Genomic DNA, 25807 nt, shown 5'->3' with positions numbered 1-25807 from the left:
TGTAATCAGTGGCCACTCTGTCTTTTTGACTTTTATCTAGCTAGTTAAAAAAATATATGTGTGTGTGTGTGTGTGTGTGTGTGTGTGTGTGTGTGTGTGTGTGTGTGTGTGTGTAGTTTCCTCTGTGGTGACGTTGGGGACTGAAAGAAGGTCTGGCTTTCATGGATGGAATGACTAAGTCACAAAAGGATTTCCTTCAAGCCTGGGACAATATTTCTGTAAGGTACAGTGATTGGACCATATGATCTTGAACATCCATTTCAGAAGATCTCTTGTGTAAGAAGCACAAAGAGCATCCTGGAGCTTCCATTTTCCATTTGCTGACCAAATCTCTAGAGTGTAGACCACTTTATCTTACACTCATTTCTAACTTGTCCTGTGCAAAGAACTTGACACTTAAAGTTAGCTCTGGATTCCAGCTTGGGCTTTGCCACCAACTAGCTGTATAAACCAAACAATTCACTAAATAAGAATAGCCACCAATGGGGCGCCTGGGTGGTTCAGTTGGTTAAGCGACTGCCTTCGGCTCAGGTCATGATCCTGGAGTCCCAGGATCGAGTCCCGCATTGGGCTCCCTGCTCGGCAGGGAGTCTGCTTCTCCTTCTGACCATCTTCCCTCTCGTGCTCTCTATCTCTCATTCTCTCTCTCTCAAATAAATAAATAAAATCTTTAAAAAAAATAAATAAATTTCTAAAAAAAAAAAGAATAGCCACCATTGATTGTGTGTTTACTTACTATGTCAGCCCTATGCTAAGTGCCTTGCATAGATGATCGCATTTCATCCTCACAACAACACTTGGAAGGTAGAGACTATTTTTATCCTAACTTGAGGAAGCTATTGTTCCTCAGTTGAGAAAATTCAAGTTTCGTAATTGACTCAAGGTCAATGGCTAATCAGTGGCAAGTCCAAATGGGAATTCAGAACTGTCTCCAAAAGCTCATGGTCATAAACACTACAGTAAACTGCCTCCACCCCCATATACACTGTACTCTTTGTGTCCTGGGTCCTTGTAAAGTAGAAATAATACCTTGAATAATACCTAGTCTGCCTTCTTTATGGGAATGTTTCAAGGATAAAATGAGAGGATAGCTATTTCATTCCACGAACATTTATTGAGTGTTATGGGTGAGGTATTGTTCTAGGGTTTGGGTACTCAAAAGTAAATAAGATGAGTTTCCTTCACTCTACAAGATCATCTGGATATGAAACTGCCTTGAAAAACATAAAGCACTGCACAAGTGCCAATTTCCTATGATATTGTTTTATTGCATGTACAGTGAAGGGAAGCTAATATCCCTATAGGTACAGCATAAGCTAGGGTAAAAATCCCACATGGCTTTCATCTGCTTCCTACAAAACTTGGTAACCAGCTGTTGCCAATCCCCATTGAGAATGAAAGAAGAGGAAACAGGCAATAATTTTAAAGGTGACCGTAATGTAATGTGACTGCTGCTTTTTCACAAGCTTATCAGGACGTGCACATCCAAAGGAGTGGTGTCCCCTTCAGACTAGCACCTTGGGAGGCTAAATCCCTGTACATTTATTGCAGTGATGTTGCCATTGCTCAAAATGTTTTTTTGGAACTCCTCTTAAACAACTTGAGTTCAGAGCCTGCAGCACATTCATTTGAATATCCTCAGTGGTGATAAATCTCTGTCCTTTGAGGGTAGATTTGATTTTAGCAAACAGCAAAAAATCACTCAGAGCCAAGTCTAGAGAAGAAGGTGGGTGATCAAGCTCAGAAATAGAGTTTTTAATTAAAAACAACCCACTCCCTCTCTTCTCCATTTCTTTCCCTGCCCACCTTCATTCAAACCTGTCCCTCTCTCCATCTCTATAGCCCTGCCCTCCATTCAAAGTGTAACTGTGAACCATTAAGACCGCTTTTCTAGCGTGGTTCATAACCTAGTGTAAACAGAGGTTAAATGACTACTGCCAAGATTATAAGATTAGGTAAGAGGCAAGCTAGCATTAGACCCTACGTCTCCTGCAAATCACAGCATGAGAAACCAGCTAACAGAGAAACTTGATGACAAAGGGACCTAATTAATGGAAATGGATACGCAAAGGACCATCGGTTCTTCATCCCTAAAGGTCTTTCCAAATCTTTCACAGATGACATAAGTATAGTGCTGCTTGATGGCAGTAAGAATTCCCTGTGATTTGGTACTTCTCTCCAGACAAGTCCAACTGGGGATCTGCCAGCATCTCTGAAAACTGACTTTCCAAATAGGGTATAAGTAAAAGGAGGTAAGAACTCTCTACTTCTTATCCATTCTGGAAACAAAACAACAGCAAGACTGTAGGAAAGCCAGGGCTGTCCCTGAGAAACATTGTGAAGGCAGAAAAATATGCATCCTTGGCAACCAGTTTTCCAAATCTATACCCCTCCCCCCATCACCACTTTCTCCCTATTTCCCTGTTCTCCAGTGAGGGAGAATTGTGTCTGATTTGTGCATTCATGCTAAAGGGTTGCACAGATCATCTGCATTTTAGAAGAGAGCATCAGTGCTGTGATTATCCCAGAGGGAAAGAGATCAGACCAGCAGAGACTTCTGATGCATCATTGAGGGAGATACTTTTAGGCAAGGCAGGGGTATGCCAGATCACCCCGGAGAGGCAATATCTACCACTCTTGTGCATGAACTCATGCCTGGAGGGAGCTCTATTGCAGGCTGCTTTCCCTCAAGTTCTGGGCACTGTTTGAAGAGCTGGACTTTGAATTACAGAATTTCAGAGCTGCCAAAGCCCCCAGAGAGGAGGCCATTCCCTCATTTTGAAAACTGGGGCCTAGGGAGGAGCAGGGTGAAGAGTGGCCTGCTCCCAGATCACACAAGGAATTGCATGGCCCCATGCGGGGCTAGAGTTCAGGTCTCTGGCTTCCCACTACACCACAGCATGCTGCAGTGAACACCTGACCTTTCTTGGGTGTCTTCTGGCCAGCAGTTTTTTGCAGAAAGCCCAGCTCCTCATTTAGTGTACCCCCAAAGCTTTTTGAAGTGGGCCACGGTTCTCATGCTAGTAACCTCTGGCTATTGATAGAAGAAACTCTTGTGTTTCCCCCACAAAAAAAAAAAGGGAGTGAGAGAAATGTCAAAGTCCTGTGCCCTTTCCAGAGACCCAACACCTTCTCTCTTTTGAGGACAAGCAATCCCACTGGGAACTCAGGAACATTGCTTTTGAGCCCAGGCAGCCAGCATCCCTTCCACAGCAACTCAAGTTTGTATTTGCTGTTGAATCCCTAAGATGAACTATTGGAGAAAGTATTCCACTAATTATGTTTTCGTGGGGCCCAGAGCACATGGTCTTGATTAGAATGAGCAAGAGCAAAGCAGATTTCCCCCTGTGAAGGCCTGAAAGCAACTTGAAATTCAGCCAATATTGTTCTAGCAGCCAATGCCTGGCTTCCAGCTGCTGCTTGGTAAAATTTCCAAGCTCAAGGAGATGATACCTGGTGGGGTAGGTGGAGGTGCAGAAGGTCAACCTAGGGAGGAAGAGAACCACAGGAAGACTGTAGTTAGAAGTGTTATATTATGGCTTTCCCTATCCCCTCTGTCCCAACTCCAAACCCCAACACACCCAGGCAGAACTGATTGCCAACCCAACACAGTATGCGGCTGCATGGTGAGACTCACTGGATACTAGGTCTATTCCTACCTCCTGTACAAAATCTTTCCCGACTATTCTATCTCACCAGGAAGCCTCCATGGCCTCTCAGCTCTTATGGTAAGAATGCAGTTGCTCACAATTGAGCTCACATCTCTCCACTATTATATCCAGTTTTTCAGTATCCAGTGGGTATGTTAACCTTTTCCTCCCGATTTCTCCTCCTTTGCATAACCCATAGTGCCTCATTCAGTTAAGGCCTCATAGGTGATTGACCACAGAGGAGTCTGGAAAGGACGCAGAAGTACAAATGGCCCCTTCAGCTTTTGCTGGACTTTTCCATCCAGGTTGCCACTCTGACATGCACTATTCTGGGCAGGAAGGACATGAGGTAAGGTCAGCCCCTGAAGAGGCCACTGGAAAGAAGTTAAGTTGAGGATAGGCGAGTGCTTTAGCAGGATGTGGCAGTGAGGGCAGGCGATTTGGGCACAGGGCAGTGAGAAGGACATTAAGAGAAAGAACCCCCCCCCATTTTTATCTAGAGATTACCTTGCCTGGAGGAAGATCTGTGAGAGAGGAGGAGAGTTACAAAGAATCTAACGTCTTCAATCCAGATGTGAGCACTGTAGCTCTTATTTGGGTACATATGCGAGGCCAAGCTTTGCTGCTGTACCTGTTTATGTGTGTGTATGAAAGAGGTGTGCTAGGGAGAGGAGGTTAGAAAAGCCAAGAACCTTATGAATGTGTATGTGTGTGTGTCTATGTGTGCTGCATGTGTGCATGTGTCTATATATTTGCACTCTCTTGTGTTTTTCACACTGTGTCCCAGCTACTCGAAAAACTCATGCCTTTGTCACATCTTTTCTGAAATGTCACCAACAGGTCCCAATCCACACAGCTCCCAGCACCAATAAGATGGCATGAGAATAATATGTTGACTGCCACATGCTAAGTGGAAACACATGACCTATCAATCAAACAAGAATCAGTTTTTCCTCTAGGATGCAGAGCATTAGTAAAAAAGGAGCCCCAAGCTAGATTCAGAGAACTGAAAATAACACCTCTACAGACAAGCTGGAGAAATAAGTTGGTTTCTGCTTTGGTTTTTCTTTAGTTGTGCCAGGAATCTCTAAAGTACCAGGAAATTAAGAAATGCTCTGACTCTTGACGATTCCTGCAGGACTTCCCAGAAATAATAAGAGCAAAAATGGTTCTGAATGTTTTCTGGGCAAGTGTCACACACTTAAGTGGGATTTCTTTGCTGGCTCTTATTAGCCTGGCCTGTTGAGGCCAGCAACCTATGTCATTCCCTCAGGCTGGGGCTCTGAGCTGTCCAAACTGCAACCGGATTCTCTGTCAAGCAGAGAAGGTGACCTGATCTTGAAGGTTTACCTCCTTTGTATACCCCATAGCGCCTCACACGGGAAAGCCCACTCATCACTGCTTACATCACCACCTGCAAACCAAGAAGTAATAAGCTTGTGGCAACACAAGAAATATAAGTTAGGAAAAGGGAACATTTACAAACATTAATTAAGGGAATTTCTAAAAAATTCTTTAAAATAAGTGTGCTGTGGCATCAGCCTGGAGTGATTTAAATGTGACTGTTTCTCAAAGTCCCTTCTTGCCCTAGGATCTTGTCATCTAAATGTCCTCCTTCTTAGAGATCCAGAGGAAAAACAACTTTAATCTAAAAGGGGTAATGCCTTAGCCCTCATTGCCCTCTTCTCTGCCACTTATGCTGTTTTGTTCCCCTGCTTGTTCAGACACCTGTTAGCCCCGATGGCTTTGTGGAAATGTACAGGTACTTGTTGAAGGTGGAAGGCAACTTTGGGAGCAATTTCAAGGGTGGGTACCCTGGTTTCAGGAATTCCTAGAAATTGAGCCTGTCTTGGTGGATGGGTTGAGGTGGGTTGGGGGGCACCTTTAGGTATATGTGTATATCTCTTCAGGTATCTTTTTTCTTTGGAAGGAAATAGACACATAGTTACACAGACACATGCAAAGACACACACAGCCTTCCCAAACAGGCTAACTACTATAAGGAAGCTGAACGATAGAACTGCACCCTTATAATGAAAGGCAAAGGGTCAAGGAAGCCAAGTTTACAGTTTTCTAAATAAAATAGTTTTTTAAATAGCAGTACTAATGACAGAATTTGGGAGGTGAAAGGGATCTAGAAAAAACCCAAATCTGTTCCAGCACCCCTGCCCTTAGTTATTTAGAGAACGTGCTTGTTTCCTCTCTGTCCATTGAAGATGTACCTGCTACTTCCTTTCCATGTCACCAGAACCAACAGAGTTCCTCATAAGGTTGGCCTTTAAGTCTCCCCTGCTGCACTGAATGCAATGTAGTTACTGGGTTGCTGGTGTCTGGTGTTTCACCTGAAACTTTAATGAGGTATCAGAACTCCACAAAAGCTGCCGCCAGATTTTTGTTGATCTGATCTGCTGTGTTTCTGGTTTTGAATTCATTGATCTCTGCTCTAATCTTAATTATTTCTCTCTAATGTGTGGCTTATGCATCATTTGTTACTTTTTCTCTAGTTCTTTAAGGTGTAAAGTTAGTTGGTGAATTCGGGATTTTTTTTTTTTTTTTTTTTTGAGTGAAGCTTGGATGGCTATGTATTTCCCCCTTAGGACCACCTTTGCAGTATCCCATAGCTTTTGGACCGATGTGTTTTCATTCTCATTGGTTTCCATGAATTGTTTAAGTTCTTCTTTGATTTCCTGGTTGACCCAAACATTCTTGAGCAGGGTGGTCTTTAGCTTCCAAGTGTTTGAATTTCTTCCAAATTTGTTCTTGTGATTGAGTTCCAGTTTGAAAGCATTATGGTCTGAGAATATGCAGGGAATAATCTCAATCTTTTGGTGTCGGTTGAGACCTGATTTGTGACCCAGTATGCGGTCTCTTCTGGAGAAAGTTCCATGTGCTCTCGAGAAAAATGAGTATTCTGTTGTTTTAAGGTGGAATGTTCTGTATATATCTATGAGGTCCATCTGGTCCAGTGTGTCATTCAAAGCTCTTGTTTCTTTGTTGATTTTCTGCTTAGAGGATCTGTCTATTGCTGAGAGTGGAGTATTGAGGTCTCCTATAATTAATGTATTATTATCAATATGACTCTTGAAGGAGATTATGCTAAGTGAAATAAGTCAAGCAGAGAAAGTCAATTATCATATGGTTTCACTTATTTGTGGAACATAAGCAATAGCATGGAGGCCATTAGGAGAAGGAAGGGAAAAATGAAGGCGGGGGAAATTGGAGGGGGAGATGAACTATGAGAGACTATGGACTCCAAGGAAAAAACTGAGGGTTTTAGAGGGGAGGGGCGTGGAGGGATGGGTTAGCCCGGTGATGGGTATTAAGGAGGGCACGTACTACATGGAGCACTGGGTGTTATACGAAAACAATGAATCATGGATCACTACATCAAAAACAAATGCTGTACTGTATGGTGACTAACATAACAAAATAAAATTTTAAAAAAAGCTGCCACCAGAGGGAGACTCTGGGTAACTTTCAGGTAGAACCAGATAGCAATTTGGGCCAATAGGTAAGACAGTAGGACTTAAGAAATCCAGTTGTCCAGGGGTACCTGGCTGGCTCAGTAGGAAGAGCATGAGGCACTTGATCTCAGGGTCATGAGTTAGAGCCCCACATTTGGTGTAGAGATCACTTAAATAAATAAGTGAACTTAAAAAAAAAAAAAAAGAAATTCAGTTGTCCATCCCCAGGATGGGGTGCTAAGCTGCATGAGGGAAATTACCTAAGCACTTCTATAAATCCACTTGGACTGTATTACTTTACATCCGCTGTACTTTCTTGGAATTGTCCTAAATTCATGTGGGTATGTTTAGATAGCAGGATAAGGCATACCAGGGCAGGGAGGACTTCCTTTTTCTTAAGTTCCTGCCATAATTCCAGTGCTGTGAATTTACCAGATACACACATTCTGGTTATCCAGCTATGTGTAAATATGATCTCAACACACCTCATTGTCATGACTCAGGGACACGCAGAGGCAAGGTTTGCTCTATTTTATTTCATTTCATTTTCTCTCCCTTCCCTTCCCCTCCCCTCTCCTCTCTCTCTCTCTCAGTCTCTCTCTCTCACTCTTTCTCCCTCTCTCACTCTCTCTCTCATTCTTTCATCCTTTCTTTCTCTCTAGTTCTTTTCAACACCTCTTTTAAGAGCAGAAACTAAAAAGGCATTTCTTGGAAATCTGTGCTGCCTTCAGCATGGATGGGTGGAAACAAGTGTGCTAACTTGGCTGCAATGACTCCTGCATGGCACAGAACTGACTGGCCACCTGACTTGTCAGGTCAGGGAAGCCCTGCTGTTCTTGCACTCTGCCCTCCATCGCTTTGGCTCAGCTCACGACAGAGTGCAGTGGCTGGCCTTGTGTACTTTGGCAAGGCAGCACTGTTGTAATAGGCCAGGATGAGGTTTTCCTCAAGCCACTGTACAGTCCCCTGGGAGACTGTGGATGGCCCAACCTAGCTGAGAATTCACTTCCTCTTAAGACTTCATCAAGAAGTTGTAAAATGCTCAATGACTTCCTTAGACATTGGAAGGAATACAGCTGCTGTCAGGCTCGGAATACTCACCAAGGGAGGCTTTCCAAGAAGTAGTTTTCCTAGGTTAATGAAAGGCAGTTAACTTAGCAGCCTAGGGAAGAAGCTAAGCTGGATGGAGGCAATTAGCCAGAATGGGTAATAGGCATTCCCCATTTCTATTGACAACAGCACAAGAGGAAGTGCTCTTAAACTAAAGCATATGGGCTTTAGGGGAACTTTAAGGGACAGTCTGGATTGCTGGCAGACAATGGACCAGGCTTGGAGGAAGACACAGACAGCAACTCCAGAGTGGATCTTTGGCAGTTTGGGAACCAGATGTGCATACCTTGCTTGGAGTGCAGAGACCACTCTCCCATGTAATAGTTGGTACCTCTGATTGAGAGGGCAACCTGGATGGGTTGGGCCATTGTGCCCAACCAGAAGAGACTTCTTTTTGTCTATTCTCAGGACAGAAAACAGGAAAATTCATTTCTGTTTAGGAAGATTTAAGGAAAATACACTAAGCAGTCTGTAAAATTGCTTCTAGCTCAAGGGGTTGCTGACAATAGGCATCCGCTCAACCAGGATGCATGTAATACATGGGCCAGATCTAAGAAACTGGAAATTTCTCACCCAGCATTGCTCTGTCCTTGTGGATGGGGGAGCACCTTCAGTGAGAGCTAAGGATTAATTGTCTTCTTATCTGAAACCGGAAGCATAGAGGGCCAGGCATTCTTGGGTTCTTTAGATCTTTACTTCAAAAACTCCTACACTGTCTGCCCATCTTGTGTTACTCCCATCCACTTTGTCATTCATTATTCCTTTATCCCTGGCATGCCAAACCATTTTCTCTGCCATCTCTTTCTTTACTTATTCCTTAGATTATATACATATTTCTAACTATATATGACTGATATGTGCATTAGTCGGGATATGATAGGCTATAGTATAAAAACAGACTCTTCTTATATCTCAGTGACTTGGCACAACTAAAGTTTCTTTCATATACATATAAAATCTGATGAGAGGGATGCCTGAGTGGCTCAGTCGGTTAAGCGGCTGCCTTTAGCTCAGGTCATGATACCAGGGTCCTGGGATCGGGTCCCGCATTGGGCTTCTTGCTACACAGGGAGCCTGCTTCTCCCTCTGTCTGCTGCTCCCCCTGCTTGTGCTTGCTCTCTCTCTCGGACAAATAAATAAATAAAATCTTAAAAAATAAAATAAAATCTGATGAGAGTCATCAGGGTTTCTCCTCCAACTTGGACAACTTGGGAATCCAAGCTCTTTCCATTCTGTGATGGCACCATTTCAACATGAGGTCCAAGTTCTCTGCAGCAGGGTGAAAGAGGGCTAAAAATATTTTAAAGGCCCGACTAGAGAGAAGTATACATCATTTCTTCCACATCCCATTGGCAAGGATGTAATCACATTGTCCCCACCCAATTGCAAGGAAGGATGAGAAATAAAACTTTCCTGTGAGCCCAAGAAAAGGAAAATAAAACAAGACGTGACAAATATATAACATTGTCTTTGACAGAGTTTATGTCTGTGGTTTTGTGCCTCCATTTTCATCTTGGTGTCTGTCCTCTAGGGGAGCACCTTACTTCCTGGGCCCCCACACAAAAGGATAGGTATCACTAGATAATAGTGAGCATTAACATTATCTCAGAGCCAACCTAGTAAGTAGAGCGTGGCACCCCCACAGCCATAGTAACATGTGAAACTAATCTGCCTCTTTCTCTAGTGGGAAAATGGGATGTAATATTTATCTTGCAGGGATGTCAGGATTAGAAATACCATAAGCCAGACACAGGTAGAAAAGGGACACCTTTACAGTCTTCACTTTGACCCATGAAGATTCATGACCACTAGGATGGATCCAGAAGCGTGCAGGCTGGCTTCTCTGGGGTATAGTGAAGCCTGTAGCATCTTATAGTGAGCTGTTCCCTGATATGTGGACTGAAGACGGCTGCCTGGCTGTCACTGTCTGCCTGAGTATATATATTTCACCCTTCTGATGAGACTGGCTTGCCTTCTGATAGGCATGCCCAGGTGGGGAGATTATCTGGGTCTGCCCAGAGGGTAGTGAAGATTTCATTATACAGCAATAGAAAGTTCCACAGAGCTGTTTTAAGGAATGGCAACAGCTACCATTTATTTTTTTAATATTTTATTTATTTATTTGGGAGAGAGAGAAAGAGAGAGCAAGAGAGGGGGAGGGTCAGAGGGAGAAGCAGACGCCCCGCTGATCAGGGAGCCGGACACCAGACTCCATCCTGGGACTCCAGGATGATGACCTGAGCTAAAGGCAGCCGTTAACCAACTGAGCCACCCAAGCGCCCAATAGCTACCATTTATTGAATGCTTGCTATATGCCAATGACTTTATATGTATATTTACATTTAATCTGCATAAAAATCCTCCTAAATTTACAAATGTGGAAAACTGAAGAGAGGTTAAGAAAATTGTCCAAGATCCACTAATAAGTGACCAAGCTGGAGTATGAATTCAGGTCTCTCTGGCCTATAGCAGTCCTTTGGTGGGAGATACAGAGTAAGGGAAAGGAGTGTTTGGAAGAGTGAGCCCTTCTGCTTCAACTGCATTTTTTCTTCCTCTGATCCAACTCCAGTTTGAACTCCCAATTTCTCCACTTTTCCTTGTCTTGATAGCACAGCTCCAGCAATAACTAGTGTAGGAGAGCAACTTGGTTTAGAAGAAACCTCCAGACCATAGAGATATCCACTCAGAAAGGGTTTTTGGACCAAAGGCAATCTTATCTATCATAAATGAACAAATCAGTTTATTAGAGAAATAGCATATAGCTAGAGAGCCATGAGCAATTAGTGAAGTGACCTTTAGTTCTCAGCTAGCAGACCCCAGCACGAAGCACTCTTTTGGTGATATAATGCAGAGCTGTAGGGGAAATGCCATCCTGAGCTGACCTTGCTGAACCTGTAATGGGGCAGAGGAGTAAAAACAGGATGAGGAAGCTTCTGCCACCAATCCAGCAGCAGCTGGAAGGAAACTTGCTGGTAAACAAGGATTGAGCTACCAGGGAAGCCTCCATCAGCCCCAAGTGAAGCAGTGGCCAGGTAATGAACTGAGGTTAGTTTGGATAAGGGATGGAGTAGTGTAGGGAGGATGTTAAAGTTACAGGGGCCTGCAGATATGTCTAGTCTAACTCCCTCATTATCCCAGTGAGGAAACCATGGCTCAAAGGGAAGGGACAGGAGACTTGCCAGAAATCACACAGCTGACTAGTGTCAGAACCAGGACTAGAACTTGGGTATTTGAACTCTAACTAGAAGGCCCTTTTCATCCTTTCAATACATGATGTAAGCAACCAGTATTTAGAAAAGATGGGTCCTCCTAAGTGTGCACATTTGGAAAGGTAGGGAAGAGATTATACTTTGGGAAGACTACTTGTGCTACCTTGCTTTACCCAGGGACTGTACCAGATTGTTTCGAGAAAACCTATTTTTCTGCTGATAGGACATCCCTGCTTTTAGCATACCCTCATGCCTCAGAAGGATAATGGGAAGAACCATCCTTCCATCTTTCTACCCTTTTGGTCCAGAACTTTCTTACCCTATGTCCTCACATCTGACTGTTCTGGAAGACTAGCCAGTGTCATCCCAGACCAGCCAGGAGGTTGCCTCCAAAAGGCTGAGTTTGTTAGCTCTCATATAGAGCAGAACTTTCCAGAAGCCAATATGTGGACCAGTTCTGGTCTGTGACCATGTTTCCACTGGTCTCTGTTGAAATTAGATGAATCAGGGGATGCCTGGGTGGCTCAGTTGGTTAAGCGTCTGCCTTCAGCTCAGGTGACAACCCCAGGGTCCTGGGATGGAGTCCCTCATCGGGCTCCTGGCTCAGCGGGGAGCCTACTTCTCCCTCTGCCTGCTGCTCTCCCTGCTTGTGCTCTCTCTCTCTGACAAATAAATAAATAAAATCTTTTTTTAAAAAAAGAAATTAGATGAATCAGGACAAAATAATGGGTTTTTTTATGAATTAAATTTAAATTTATTCTGTCCTTGCTACCTTTTTGGAGCTAAAGTATAATTTTTATTTTTTTAAATTTTTAAATGAAATTATGGAGATTTTTGCTTGTAGAGGTTTTTTGTTTCACAAAATAAAAGCCAAGCAACCTATGCATCCCTAAATAAATGATTTGTACTCTTCTGCAAAATTCTAAATTCTGGGGGGCACTAATGTAAGCTACCCAGTCTGTCTCCAACAACACATCTTCCCCCTCTCTAGGCCTTTTCTCTGCTTGCTGCTTTTTACTCAATTTTGCTTCCTGCTCTGAAAAGTGAATCTTCAGATACAAGGAACACAGCCAGTGTCAGGTATTAGTGATGCTAATGCTAATCACTGCTTTATCAAATGCTTAATGAGATGCCTAGGGAAAGGCACACATGCCATGCCTATTTGTTAATGGAACTGAGGGTAGCCACAGAATTATTAATAAATTAGCTGCTTTATGATGTGAACCTCACACACTTCTCAGGCTCATCCTCCTAGCTATTGGCAAGATTAAAAGAAATAATTTGTTAAGTTGGGGACATCCCAAAAGAAAATTTGACAATGGCAAAGAGTTGGGGTAGCCTGCACATAGGTAATTCCTTCTCATGGTTAAAGCTGGGAAGCAAGGCAAGACAAATACAAAGCCCATAGAGGAGTGGAAACACAAAAGCTGCAAGGTAAAAGGACCCTTTCTCATAACACAAAGTCATCTGATCTCTCTAATAGGCCAGTGGTAACCACAAGAAAGGATGAATGGCATAGCCATGGTCTGATGAGACTATGTGCATTGGTGTTCCTCTGTGTTCCCAGGGCTAGGGTAAAATTAGGGAGATCAACTCTATGATTTTTGACCCATTCCAGCTCTGCCATTCTGTGGGTCTCTACATTATAGCCTGCTAACTGCAGTGATCTTTAGACATGATTAGACTAGTAACTCCCTGAACAAGGCAACATATTTCTTAAACCAGTGGTTTTATAATCTGAGTTCTACAAATCTTAGGCACAACCCTACTGCTGCTTGGTAGTTATCCACTTTAGAGAAAGAGGTGTCACTTCCCATTGTGTGGCACTTTTAAAGTATGATAGAACAGCTGAGATTCTTAACTTCCTCGAGTCCTTCGTAAAATGAGGTGAGGAGTGAATAAGTGAATGCTTGCAAGCATGCTAAAAATCTGACTCTATTGAACCTGGTTCTGAGAAGCAGACATCAGGGTGCAATACACTTGGCTTCCACTAGTTTTTCAGTTCTTTCTCCCATTGCTGGGGTTTCCACAATCCTTACTCCAGGCCAAATACCTGACTTCCACCCTTGCAGGGCTTCTTCACTGGTGACCCAAGGGGGACAACTGTTTATAAAATCTGTGAGTGGGTGGCAGGGAAAGGCACTTAAATGTGTAAGACTGGAGGGTGCTCTGGATGAAGGACTAAATGTAAATGTGTTCTATGTTCCAAAAATCCAACTCCCAGATCTTCCTCCCTTCCAGAGTAAGTTGGCTTGGTTAATCCCTAACCATGAACCCACCATGTATGTATGTCACTTTCCCCTGTTGCATCTGGGACTCTTCCACTAAGAGCTTTTTTTTTTTTTAATTGAAGTATACTTGACACATAATGTTACATTAGATTTATTAGTTTCATAGTGATTGAACAACTCTATATGTTATGCTATGCTCATCACAAATGTAACTACCATCTGTCACCGTACAACGCCATTACAATACTATTGACTATACTTCCTGTGCTGTACCTTTAGTCTCCATGATATATACATTCCAGAATTGGAGGCCTATATCTCCTACTCCTATTTACCCATTTTGCCCATCTCCCCAGACCCCCCACCCCTGGTAACCATCAGTTTGTCCTCTGTATTTTTTTTACTTTATTTTTATTTTATTTTATTTCTTCTGTATTTATAGGACTCTTTCTGTTTTGCTTGGTTGTTCATTTGTTTTGTTTTTTAGATTCCATATATGAGTGAAATCGTATGGTATGTTTTTCTCTGACTTATTTCACTTAGCATAATACCCTCTAGGTCTATCCATATTGTTGTGAATGGAGAGATCTCATTCTTTTTTATGGCTGATTAATATTCTTCTATCTATATATCTATCTATGCCACATCTTCTTTATCTATTTATCTATCAGTGGACATTTAGGTTGCTTCCATACCTTGGCTATTGTATATAATGTTGCAACAAACATGGGGTTGCATATAACTTTTTGAATTAGTATTTTCATTTTGTTTGGGCAAATACCCAGTAGTGGAATTATTGGATCATATGGTATTTCTATTTGTAATTTTTTGAGGAACCTCCATGCTGTTTTCCACACTGGCTGTGCCAATTTACATTTTCGCCAACAGTGCACAGAGGTTCCTTTTTCTCCACATCCTAACCAACACTTGTTATTTTTTGTATTTTTGATTTTAGCCATTCTGACATGTGTAAAGTAATATCTCATTCTGGTTTGGATTTTCATTTTCCTGATGATTAGTGATGTTGAGCATCTTTTCATGTGTCTGTTTTCCATCTGCATGTCTTCTTTGGAAAAATGTCTATTCAAGTTCTCTGCCCATTTTTAATCAGATTTTTTTGGTTGAGCTGCATAAACTTTTTATATATTTTGGATATTACCCCCTTATTGGATATATCATTTGTAAATATCTTCTCCCATTCATGGGAGAATGTTTTGTTGATAATTTCCTTCACTGCACAAAAGCTTATTATTTTGCTATCGTCCCAATACTTTAATTTTGCTTTTATTTCCTTTGCCTAAAGAGACATACCTAAAAAAATGTTGCTAAGGTCAATGTCAAAGAGATTACTGCCTATGTTTTTTCTAGGAGTTTTATGGTTTCAAGTCTCATATTTAGGTCCTTTATTCATTTTGAGTTTATTTTTGTGTATGATGTAAGAGAGTAGTCTACTTTCATTCTTTGGCATGTAGCTGTCCAGTTTTCTCAGCACCATTTATTGAAGAGACTGTCTTTTCCCCATTGTATATTCTTGACTCCTTTGTCATAGATTAATTGAAGATCTAAGCATGGATTTATTTCTTAGTTCTCTATGCTGTTCCATTGATCTGTCTATTTTTGTGCCTGTTTTGATTATTGTGGCTTTGTAGTATATCTTGAAAACTGGGATTGTGATACCCCTTGCTTTGTTCTTCTTTCACAAGGTTGCTTTGGCTATTCAGGATCTTTGGTGGTACCATACAAATTTTAGTATTATTTGTTCTAGTTCTATGAAAAATGCTATTGGTATTTGATAAGGATTGTATTGAATCTGCAGATTGCTTTGGATAGTATGGACATTTTAACAATATCAATTCTTCTAATCCATGAGCATGGAATATCTTCATTTGTTTTTATTATGTTTAATTTCTTTCATCAGTGTTTCATAGTTCTGAGTATAGGTCTTTCACTTTCTTGGTTAAGTTTATTCTTAGGTACTTTATTCTTTTTGGTGCAATTGTAAATGGAATTGTTTTCTTCTTTTCTCTTTCTGCTACGTCATTATTCATGTATAGAAATGCAAGAGATTTCTGTATATTAATTTTGTATCCTGCAACTTTACTGAATTTATTACTTCCAATAGTTTTTTTTTGGAGTCTTTAGGGTTTTCTATGTACAGTATCATGTCATCTGCAAATACTGACAGTTTTACATCTTCCTTACCAATTTGAATGCCTTTTTTTCTTTTCCTTGTCTGATTGTTGCAACTAAGACTTCAGTATTATGAATTGCATGGACAGCCTTGTCTTGTTTCTGATCTTAGAGGAAAAGCTCTGAGTTTTTCACCATTGAGTATTATGTTAGCTGTGGGTTTTTCATATAAGCCCTTTATAACATTGAGGTATGTTCCCACTAAACCCACTTTGTTGAGAGTTTTTGTTACAAATCGTTGCTGAATCTTGTCAAATGCTTTTTCTGCACCTATGGAGATGATCATTTGATTTTTATTCTTCATTTTGTTTTTGTGGTGTATCACAGTGATTCTTCTGTAGATACTGAACCATCCTTACATTCCCAGAGTAAATTCCATTGATCATGGTGAATGATACTTTTAATGCATTGTTCAATGCAATTTGCTAATATTTTGTTGAGGATTTTTGCATCTATGTTCATCAGGGATATTGGCCTATAGTTTTATATTTTTGTAGTGTCTTTGTCTGGTTTTGATATCAGGGTTATGCTGGCCTTATAGAATATATTGGAAGTTTTCCTTCCTCTTCTATTTTTTTGGAATAGTTTGAGGAGAATAAGTATTAACTCTTCCTTAAATGTTTCATAGAATTCACCCATAAATCCTTCTGGTCCTGGACTTTTGTTTGTTGGGAGTTTTTATTACCAATTCAATTTTGTTACTAGTAATCAGTCTATTCAGATTTTCTACTTCTTCCTGATTAAGTTTTAGAAGGTTCTATGTTTCTAGAAATTTATCCATTTCTTCTAGGTTGTCCAATTTGTTGGCATGTAATTTTTCATTGTAGTTTCATAATTCTTTGTATTTCTGTGGTGTCAGTTTTAACTCTCCTCTTTCATTTCTGATTGTATTTATTTGGGTCCTCTCTAACTAAGAACTTTTAGCTAAGTTAACTCACTTGACCAAGGCTTTTTGTTTTGGGAAGAGGGACCAGAGCAGAGCAAGCAGGAGCATGAAAAGTCACCTACAAAAAGTCATGTCACCAAAAATGTTGGCCTTTTATCTTCACCAAGACATCTTATCTCTCAGGCTGGCATGGATATTTGGCTTCAGCCACAACCCATGTAAGCGAAAAATGTTCAGCCTATGTTCTAGGCTGCTTTGGTGACAACATGCTGAAGTATAGGGGTCCCACATGTGTCTCACCAAGCATCTTATTAATGGGCAGCCAACCAGTTATCTAGCACATGCATTGCCACCAAACAGCAGGGGTCTCAAAGAGCCATGCCATGCCAGCCAAGGTTTTTTAGCTTTCCTAATTGTCCTGTGGTCTGTCGCACCTGGCATTACCAGAATTCAAAATTTAATTTCTCTGGTTCAATTGCCTGAATTTACAGTACATAGAAAATTTTCCAGAGCTATACATACCAAACTGCATACAGCATTAACTCATGGGGTAGAGATTGGGGGATTAAAAGGGATATTTTCCATTTTAGTTTATACATGTTTGTATTGTTGAAAATCTGACAACAAGTATGCATGTCTTTTGTAATTTCAAATAACTTAATCTGTGAATGTAGATTTGGTGCCAGTTTAAACGGCTGAGGAAGGAAGACAGGCTTAGGCCATAAGACACCTGAGAGGGAGAGGTGCCAAGAGCACTTAAATTTCTGAGCCAGGGATTGGTGTGGTCAGCCTGAAGCAAAGCAATGAGGGCTCCTCCCAGGTTGGGCTGGAGCTAGGAGTTGCAGCGGGCTCCTAGGGGCACTGCTGGACTTGTTTCACCATGACCAACCTACTCCCACCACCCCCAGAAACAAAAAATCAAAGTGGTGAGTGGTTGAGGTAGAGCTGCAATGGGGTGAATTGTGAGCAGAGAGAATAAGGAAGTCTATTTCCTGTCCCTTTTCCTCTAGCTCAAAACCTACCCTTAAAGTTATTTGATACTCAGAGGACTTAGGGGGCAGAGGACTCCTTAAATGTTCCTTTTTCTCTCTTCTTTATTCACAGGCAGCCACAGCTTCTACCCACCATCCACCCCCTCTTCCACCCCACCCTTTACTACCTTTAAAAGCTCAGGATTATTCTGGCAGCATAGAGTAGTCAGTCTCATTTGAAGCATTAGCCAATGTCTGTGCAGTCAATTCATTTAAAACTTTGGGGAAAAGCAGATTTGTTTTCATATTTCATCAAAGTAACCATGCCAGCCTATGATCCCTAAAGACATGCCCAGGTGATGGATGGAAGATGAATAAGAATCTTTGTATGTACAGACTATAGCACCTTTCACATAAATTTAATTCAGAGACTTCATCAACAGCTTGTTGTTTCGCTGTATTGGATTTGGATTTGGGGTAGGTGGACACCCACCAGGACACTGAGATATCTAGTGACTTTTGATGACTTGTTCAGTGTATGTCCATGGCAAGCCACAGGAGGGCAGAACAAGATGGCCAGGAAGGAGGTGAACTGCTTATTTCCTCAGGCGTAGTGATTTTAGGCCATCTAAGAGACTGGTGATTGACCAAATCCTGAAGGATTAAGGGGACTCTAGCCTGGTTCTTGAGGTAGCTGAACCAAATAGGTCATTGCTTTGAGTCTCTGTTTCAAATGTGCAGCTCATTCTCAGGTCCAGTGGAAGTTTTGGCAAAGAGAATCAAATGGGATTCTGGCTTCAAGTTAGACTGGCCTTTTGGACTTAGGGCATGCTTTTCCAAGGATTAAGCCTGACCAGCCTCATTAACTAGTAGCTTATTTGTTTTTTGTCCCCAGGGGCTTATCTTAGTTTAGGAATATGAGAAGACAACATGACGTTTGCACGAGGTTAAACCAGTGAAAATGGCTTCTTGCAGAACACCTGACTTCAATAGTCTGGAAAGAAACATACACATATCTAGTAACTTCTATTTTCCCAGGGACTTCCATATATATTATTTCTTTTGAATCTAGCAACATCTCCATGAATGAGATAAAGAAGAAACAAATAGTCCTATTTGACTAGTGAGGAAACCAAAGTCCAGAGAGGTGACATGATTTGTCCCAGACCGCAACAAGCTAATAACAGAGTTTAGACTAAGTCTGAGTTTTCTAACTCCGAGAGTTATGTTCTTTGTACTGTGCCATATTATCTTATGTCATGTTTCCTTTTTTCCCAAATATTTATTGAATACCTACCACATGGCAGGCACTATTTTAAGAACTGGGGATAAGGCAGCGAACAAAACAGTCTTTGCTCTCATGGAACTTCCATTCCTGTGGGGGGAAACAATCTGTAAACAACTAAACATAAAGGTATAATTTGTCAAGTGGTGTTGGATGCTATAGAAAAATTTTTAAAAGAAGATGAAAAGTGTGATGGGTGCTATTTTTGATAAGATAATCATAGAAAACATTCTCCATTAAGTTGATATTTGAGCAGACACCTGAAAAAAGGGAAAGGGCAGATTATGTGAAGGCGAAGTATTCCGGGCAGAGGGAATGGCATGTGCCATGGCAAAGACTAAGGCAAGAAATATACATAGTGTGTTTGAGGAACAGTAAGGAGGTCAGTGCATATTTTATAATGACATCCACAAACATCCTACTGTATATGAAAGCAGACAACACTCTTCCACCCTAGTCTGTTACTCATGCTCTCAGAATTTGAGTGGGTTTATGGGTAATATGACTCAGGGAGCAACTCAGTCAAGGCAGAGCTGAGCCCTCCAGAGTAGAGCTCAGCTCAGTGGCATTGTCAATCAAGAACTGAAACTACACTACATCTGTATCAATTCAATTCATATTTAATATTATGATTTTGAAGTTCTGTGTTAGTTTTGGCTAAATCACTTTAGAAAATGCACAACATCAATATATGTTAAGAAAACAACAACACACTTTTTTAGTTTTTATTTAAATTCCAATTACTTAACATACAGTGTTATATTAATTTCAGGTGAACAGTATAGTAATTTACACTTTCACTCATCACCTTATGCTCATCACAAGTGCACTCTTTAATACCCATCACCTATTTAACCCACTCCCCCCACCCACCTACCTTCTGGTAACCATCATTTCATTCTCTATAGTTAAGAATCTGTTTTTTGGTTTGCCTCTCTCTTTTTTTCCCTTTGCTCATTTGTTTTGTTTCTTAAATTCCACATATGAATAAAATCATACGGTATTTGTCTTTCTCTGACTGACCTAATCTCACTTAGCATAATACTCTCTAGCTTCATCCACATTGTTGCAAATGGCAAGATTTCAGTCCTCTTGATGGCTAATATTCCATATATATATATCACGTCTTCTTTATCCATTCATCAGTCGATGGACACTTGGGCTGTTTCCATAGTTTGGCTATTGTAGATAATGCTTTTATAAACACTGGGATGCATGTATCCCTTTAAACTAGTGTTTTTATATTCTTTGGGTAAATACCTATTAATGTTGAATCATAAGGTAGGTCTAATTTTAACGTTTTGAGGAACCTCCATACTTTTTTCTGGAGTGCCTGCACCAGCTTGCATTCCCACCAACAGTGTAAGAGGGTTCCCCTTTCTCCACATCCTCGACAACACTTGTTTCTTGTGTTGTTGATTTTAGCCATTCTGACAGTTGTGAGGTGATATGTCATTATAGTTTTGATTTGTATTTCCCTGGTAATCAGTGATGTTGAGCATCTTTTCATATGTCTATTGGCCATCTGTACATCTTTGGAAAAATGTCTGTTGATGTCTTCTGCCCATTTTTTAATTGGATTATTCATTTTTGGGGTGTTGAATTGTATAAATTCTTTATATGTTTTGGATATTAACCCTTTATCAGATATGGCATTTGCAAATATCTTCTCCTATTCTGTAGGTTGCCTTTTAGTTTTGTTGATTGTTTCCCTTGCTGTGCAGAAACTTTTTATTTTGATGAAGTCCCAGTAGTTTATTTTTGCTTTTGTTTCCTTTGCCTCAGGAGACATATCTAGTAAGAAGTTGCTATGGCTGATGTCAAAGAGGTTCCTGCCTGTGTTCTCCTCTAAGATTTTGATGGTTTCAGGTCTCACATTTAGGTCATTCATCCATTTTGAATTTATTTGTGTGCTTGGTGTAAGAAAGTGGCCCAATTTCATTCTTTTGCATGAACAACACACTTTGGTTCAGATTACAGTTCACTGAGAATATTTGGCTTCAGTTGGTAAAGTGTGACTTAGCAAACAGGTGTGGCTAGTCCTAGCATTTGGTTTTTTATTTGGTTCCATCCAAATTCGAGTATTCAATATCCATCAGAGGTCCCTTCTGTAAGCAGAGGTAGAGCTTCTTGAAGCATTGATGGTGTCGGTGATATGGAAGTGTTTTTTACTGTTTGTTTGTCTTTCAAAATTTTATTTTTAAGTAATCTTTATACCCAACATGGGGCTCGAACTCACAACCCCAAAATCAAGAGTAGCGAGCTCCAAAGACTGAGCAAGCCAGGAGCCCCTATATGAAAGGTTTTTTTTAAAAAAAAAAATGGTTCAGTAGCTGGAGTGGAGGGGGGTGGGAGGGATGGGGTGGCTGGGTGATGGACATAGGGGAGGGTATGTGCTATGGTGAGCGCTGTGAATTGTATAAGACTGATGAATCACAGACCTGTACCCCTGAAACAAATAATACATTATATGTTAATAAAAAAATACAAAAAAATAAAAAATAAAAGACCATCTGAAAGAAAAAAAATGGTTCAATAAATAGTTTTTCCTATGTCAAATGTTTTGAAATAAAACCTCTAAGAGGCTGGAACTTTGGTTAACAGCAATGTGATTTAATGGTTTGTGTTTGCATATTTCATTTCACATCTTGAGGAAACTTATTTCCACTTATCTGGCCAAACAAAACCCAGGGAGCACACACTCTGACTCTGGTTGCTGACTATGCTTGCCCCCCACCCTTCTGGGTTCTCCAGTATCTGCTTCGTCCATCACGTGTCTGTTGAACCAAGCCTCAAAGCTAGGAAACTGTTCCCTCAAGTGGGAAAAGAATTCCCAGAATTCAGAATTCCAAATAGTCCAGTGCCTTGCAAAGTCTATAGTGAAAATGTTATTTTGGTCTCCTTGGATAATTTCACATCATGTGAGTATAGTAGAATGTGAATGGGCTTTGGAATCAGGATGAACTGGTTTTGATTCTGCTTGGCACTTACCATGTTTGTGGCCTTGGGTAATATGCTTAACCCCTCTGAGCTTCACTTTGTTCATTTGTGAACTGGGGTTAATAATAGTACCTGTCTCCCAGGACTGTCGTGAGGACCAAAAGAGATCATGTGTGTACAGTTTCTAGCACACAGTAGGTACACAGTGATAGTGCTAATGACAATAATGAGATTTTCTGCCAAGAGGAATAGATTAGAAATTCCTGAGTTCGAAAATGTTGTTAACTGGCTCTTCAGAAAACTAATGGTGCCTGGAATTAATAGCCAAAATAGTTGATGTTTACTCCAAGGATGATCAGCTAAAAAGGCAGTAAGTCTTAAAAATTCTGCAGCAACTTGATTTCTCATAAGCAGACACCCAAGATCATTTCAGCACCACTATCACAAACAAAAATCCACCTTGGAGACCACTTATCTGGTTTGGCTGCTTCTGCGGATCTGATTAAAAGGGTTTTTGCCAGATTTCTTTGCCATATTTGTCAACCTTACCTTGATTCCTTGGTTCAGAAATGGATTGGAAGAGAAGCAGAAAAGAAACTCCAACTATTACCCATCTGGTGCTACCTCTTTGACACTGTAATAAAAAATGACTGGAGAAACTTCCAAGCACATGCCCAGGATTGCCAGGCTATATGAATACCCAGCTGATGTCACAGGATATAGATTAACCAATGAGTTAGTTTAATGGGGAAGACTCTGGACAGGCTCTAGAAGACAGCTTATGCCAAATTGTTCTATTGTAGTCAGGTAGGTGGATGGTATATCAGTCTTCTGGGTAATAGTCTGTTTCACTGGTTAGCATTCAATATATTAAAGTGTCCTTTGGAAGTTGAGTTACCTCTACGCCACTGACCAGAGAGAGGAACAGGGAGGACAGGTCAGAATTGCAGTTCCACTGAACTTAGCGTCACTACTGCCTATAACTGACTTTGAATAAATTCAATTCTCTTTTTCCCAAAATAGAGAATACCACTCTCGTGAGTGTCATAAATAAGTGAATTAGCACTCACTGACATAAGTACAGGATAGAATTTTGAAATCAGTTAACTTAACATCATGAAAGCATTATGTTAAGAAGTTAGTCCGAAAAACTGTTACCTAGAAGATATGGCAGCTCTTAGTAGATTCTTGATCTGGTTGTAACTTTTCACAGTCAGAAGATTTAGGTCAGAGGATTTGGAAACTAACCAGTCGATATGTGATCCTAAACTGATCCATAGATTGATAATTTCAAATCTTTCTCCCATGGGGGACAAGAAAGCTGAATAAATATATTACTCACATAAGCATGGTTTACTTCCTTGTAAAGTCTGAAGACTAAGTCCATTTAGAAAGTATAAGTCAGGAAATTCTTAAGAGTGTAGACTAAATAATCAAAAGTTGAGGCCTTTCCTTTCTACTGATGTGATATAACTAACCAACTGAGCCCGTCCAAAAAATAGTTTGTGTAGCTTTTTCAGTCAGTGCCAAAGAGGAAGGGAGAAAATGCAAGATCATGGAGGAGACTAGAAATTATACTGCCACATGAAGACCTAATTAATTACTAATGATTCATTGGCTTCATAATGGAAAGGGGTCAGAATATATTGAACTGAAGCACAAAAGTTATTATGGACACTTGGTACCTTTTCAGTAGCAGTTACTCTGCTGATAGCCAATGTTTAAATTTAATAGTAACTATGCACCTGAAACAGAAAAGAAGTTCTAGCCCCAGCTCTGCCACCTACCAGCTGTGCAAACTTGGAGAGGATAATTTCTTCTCTGAGATTAGTTTCCCAGTCTGTAAAATAAGAAAGTTGAACTAAATGATATTTGAGGTCCCTTCCAGCTTTAAAATTCTATAAATCTATTTATTGGGAACAGAAAAAGGAATAAGAAGGTGCAAAAACTGTATATTTGGGGTCCTGTAGGTGGGATATTTGGGTAGATGATAAAGAATGTATATCATAGTCGTCAACCGTTAAGCTTGACCTGCATTTTTATCAATACATGAAAGAGCCTTTGCTAAGTTCTTAAAACATTATGCCAACACTGCTATGAATCATTGAGTTATTCTCATTGCTGTGTTTATGCCATCTACTACTCTCAATATCTATAATCAGAGTGAAAATCCCATCTGGTGTCGAAATCCCATGACTTACATGAGATAGTAAGGTAGAATGAATACTGAAGTGATTGACTTTGTTAATCTGGGAGTAATCTTGAAGAGATCTAGAAATTTAGGCATACTAAATTTTGACTTTACCTTTTCTATAATACATAGAAGCTGTCATTTCTTCACTTCTACAGCTAGTATTAGGGCCATAAATGAGAAGATAAAAATGTTTTCTTCATGCCTTTAAAGTGCTTTCAATTGAATTTTCTATCCTTAGCCAAAATTTTTGTTAATAAAAAGGACGGTATGATTGGTTACTGAAATATTTACATTTGCCTTTAGAATTTGGGGTTGGATTTTTGTTTCAAGAGGTATTCCTAATGCTTAGGGACTTTACACCACAAGCCAAATACTGAAGCTGCATTGCAAAGGGCAGGTATAGAAAGCACTGGGAAGTTTAGCCAGCCCCTCTTTGCTCTCTCTGTATGTTGAAGATAGCGTCTTTCAGAATGATGTATAGACCTAGTTCAAAAGGGGCTTCAGCCCTTCCACCAGGCTTGCTGCCTTTTCTGACCACATCCACCAGGAGGTTTTTGCTATATCTAACTACTGTTGCCAAATATTTTTGTTTCCAACTTTTGTGGGAAAGCCTATTTTATAAGTTGGAGTAGAAAAGAAGAGAAATTGGGTTAATAACAGAAAGGAGTGAAATTGAGTGATTCTGGTAATTCATCTGTCCATAGTGAAGAATTGACTAAACCCACATCATGGTGTGATGGGGTGAAAATTATTAATGTGTATATGTTAAACCCAACTTTCTCCTCTATCAAAGAGAGGTTGGCTTTTGTTTTCTCGGATTTTTACCACTCAACCTCTTCTTTCTGTGTTTGGCAAATTGATTTTTGGCCTTATATAATGAAGAATCAAGAAGAGAAAGAGCAAGAATACATGAGAGGCAAGTGGGAAGTATTTAGGCTGAATTCTAAGTCAATATACATAATAAAGTGCTTGGAGCAAGGCTGATATTGAGAAAAGAGAATTGTTCTGCCTGGAGGTCCTGGAAAAGTTGGAGGGGGTGATGAGTTGAAGAGAGAGACACTAGAGACCTGTGGAATATGATGGAAAAAAAAACAGGAGAGAAAGTAGGATTTCAATGAGTTTTTCTGAATCCCCTCCATGGTTTTTGATTAGTGCAAGGATATAAATTATTTTGAAATTACTTTTGGTAGCTAGACTATGTCTTTGACCAAGACACTACTCTGACACTGGTCAACAAGGGTCCTTACTCCATAAAAGTTCCATCAATTTCATAAAATCATCTTTCTCTGAGGTTGAATGCCTTACCCCTGTAGATATGCAATGACACTTCATAGCAGATCTGACAAATTGGCTTTTCCCAGTAGCTAACCATCAAAGCCCTCCCTGAGGCTTAGGCCCTAGTGAGATGCAGTCTGATGGCAATAACACTATCCCTCATCCCTGACATTTGGTTAGAAATTTTAACTTTCTCCAGTGCTTTGACATCAATTTTCTCTTCTTCCATCTTCATGGCATCCCTATGAGGTAGGTAGGACCAGAATGCATATCTCTACTGTCTTTTGCCAGCAAGTAACTGGCAAGACCACAAATCCTTAGACTCCTAATCTCTATTTTTTATATGTTCCTCCGATAATTCAACAAAAAATTGTCTGTGATCCAAAGGATTAACTTGATACA

This window comes from Zalophus californianus, chromosome X (genome assembly GCF_009762305.2).
Source record: "Zalophus californianus isolate mZalCal1 chromosome X, mZalCal1.pri.v2, whole genome shotgun sequence".
NCBI classification, from domain to species: Eukaryota; Metazoa; Chordata; class Mammalia; order Carnivora; family Otariidae; genus Zalophus; species Zalophus californianus.
This window is presented reverse-complemented; position numbering follows the sequence as displayed.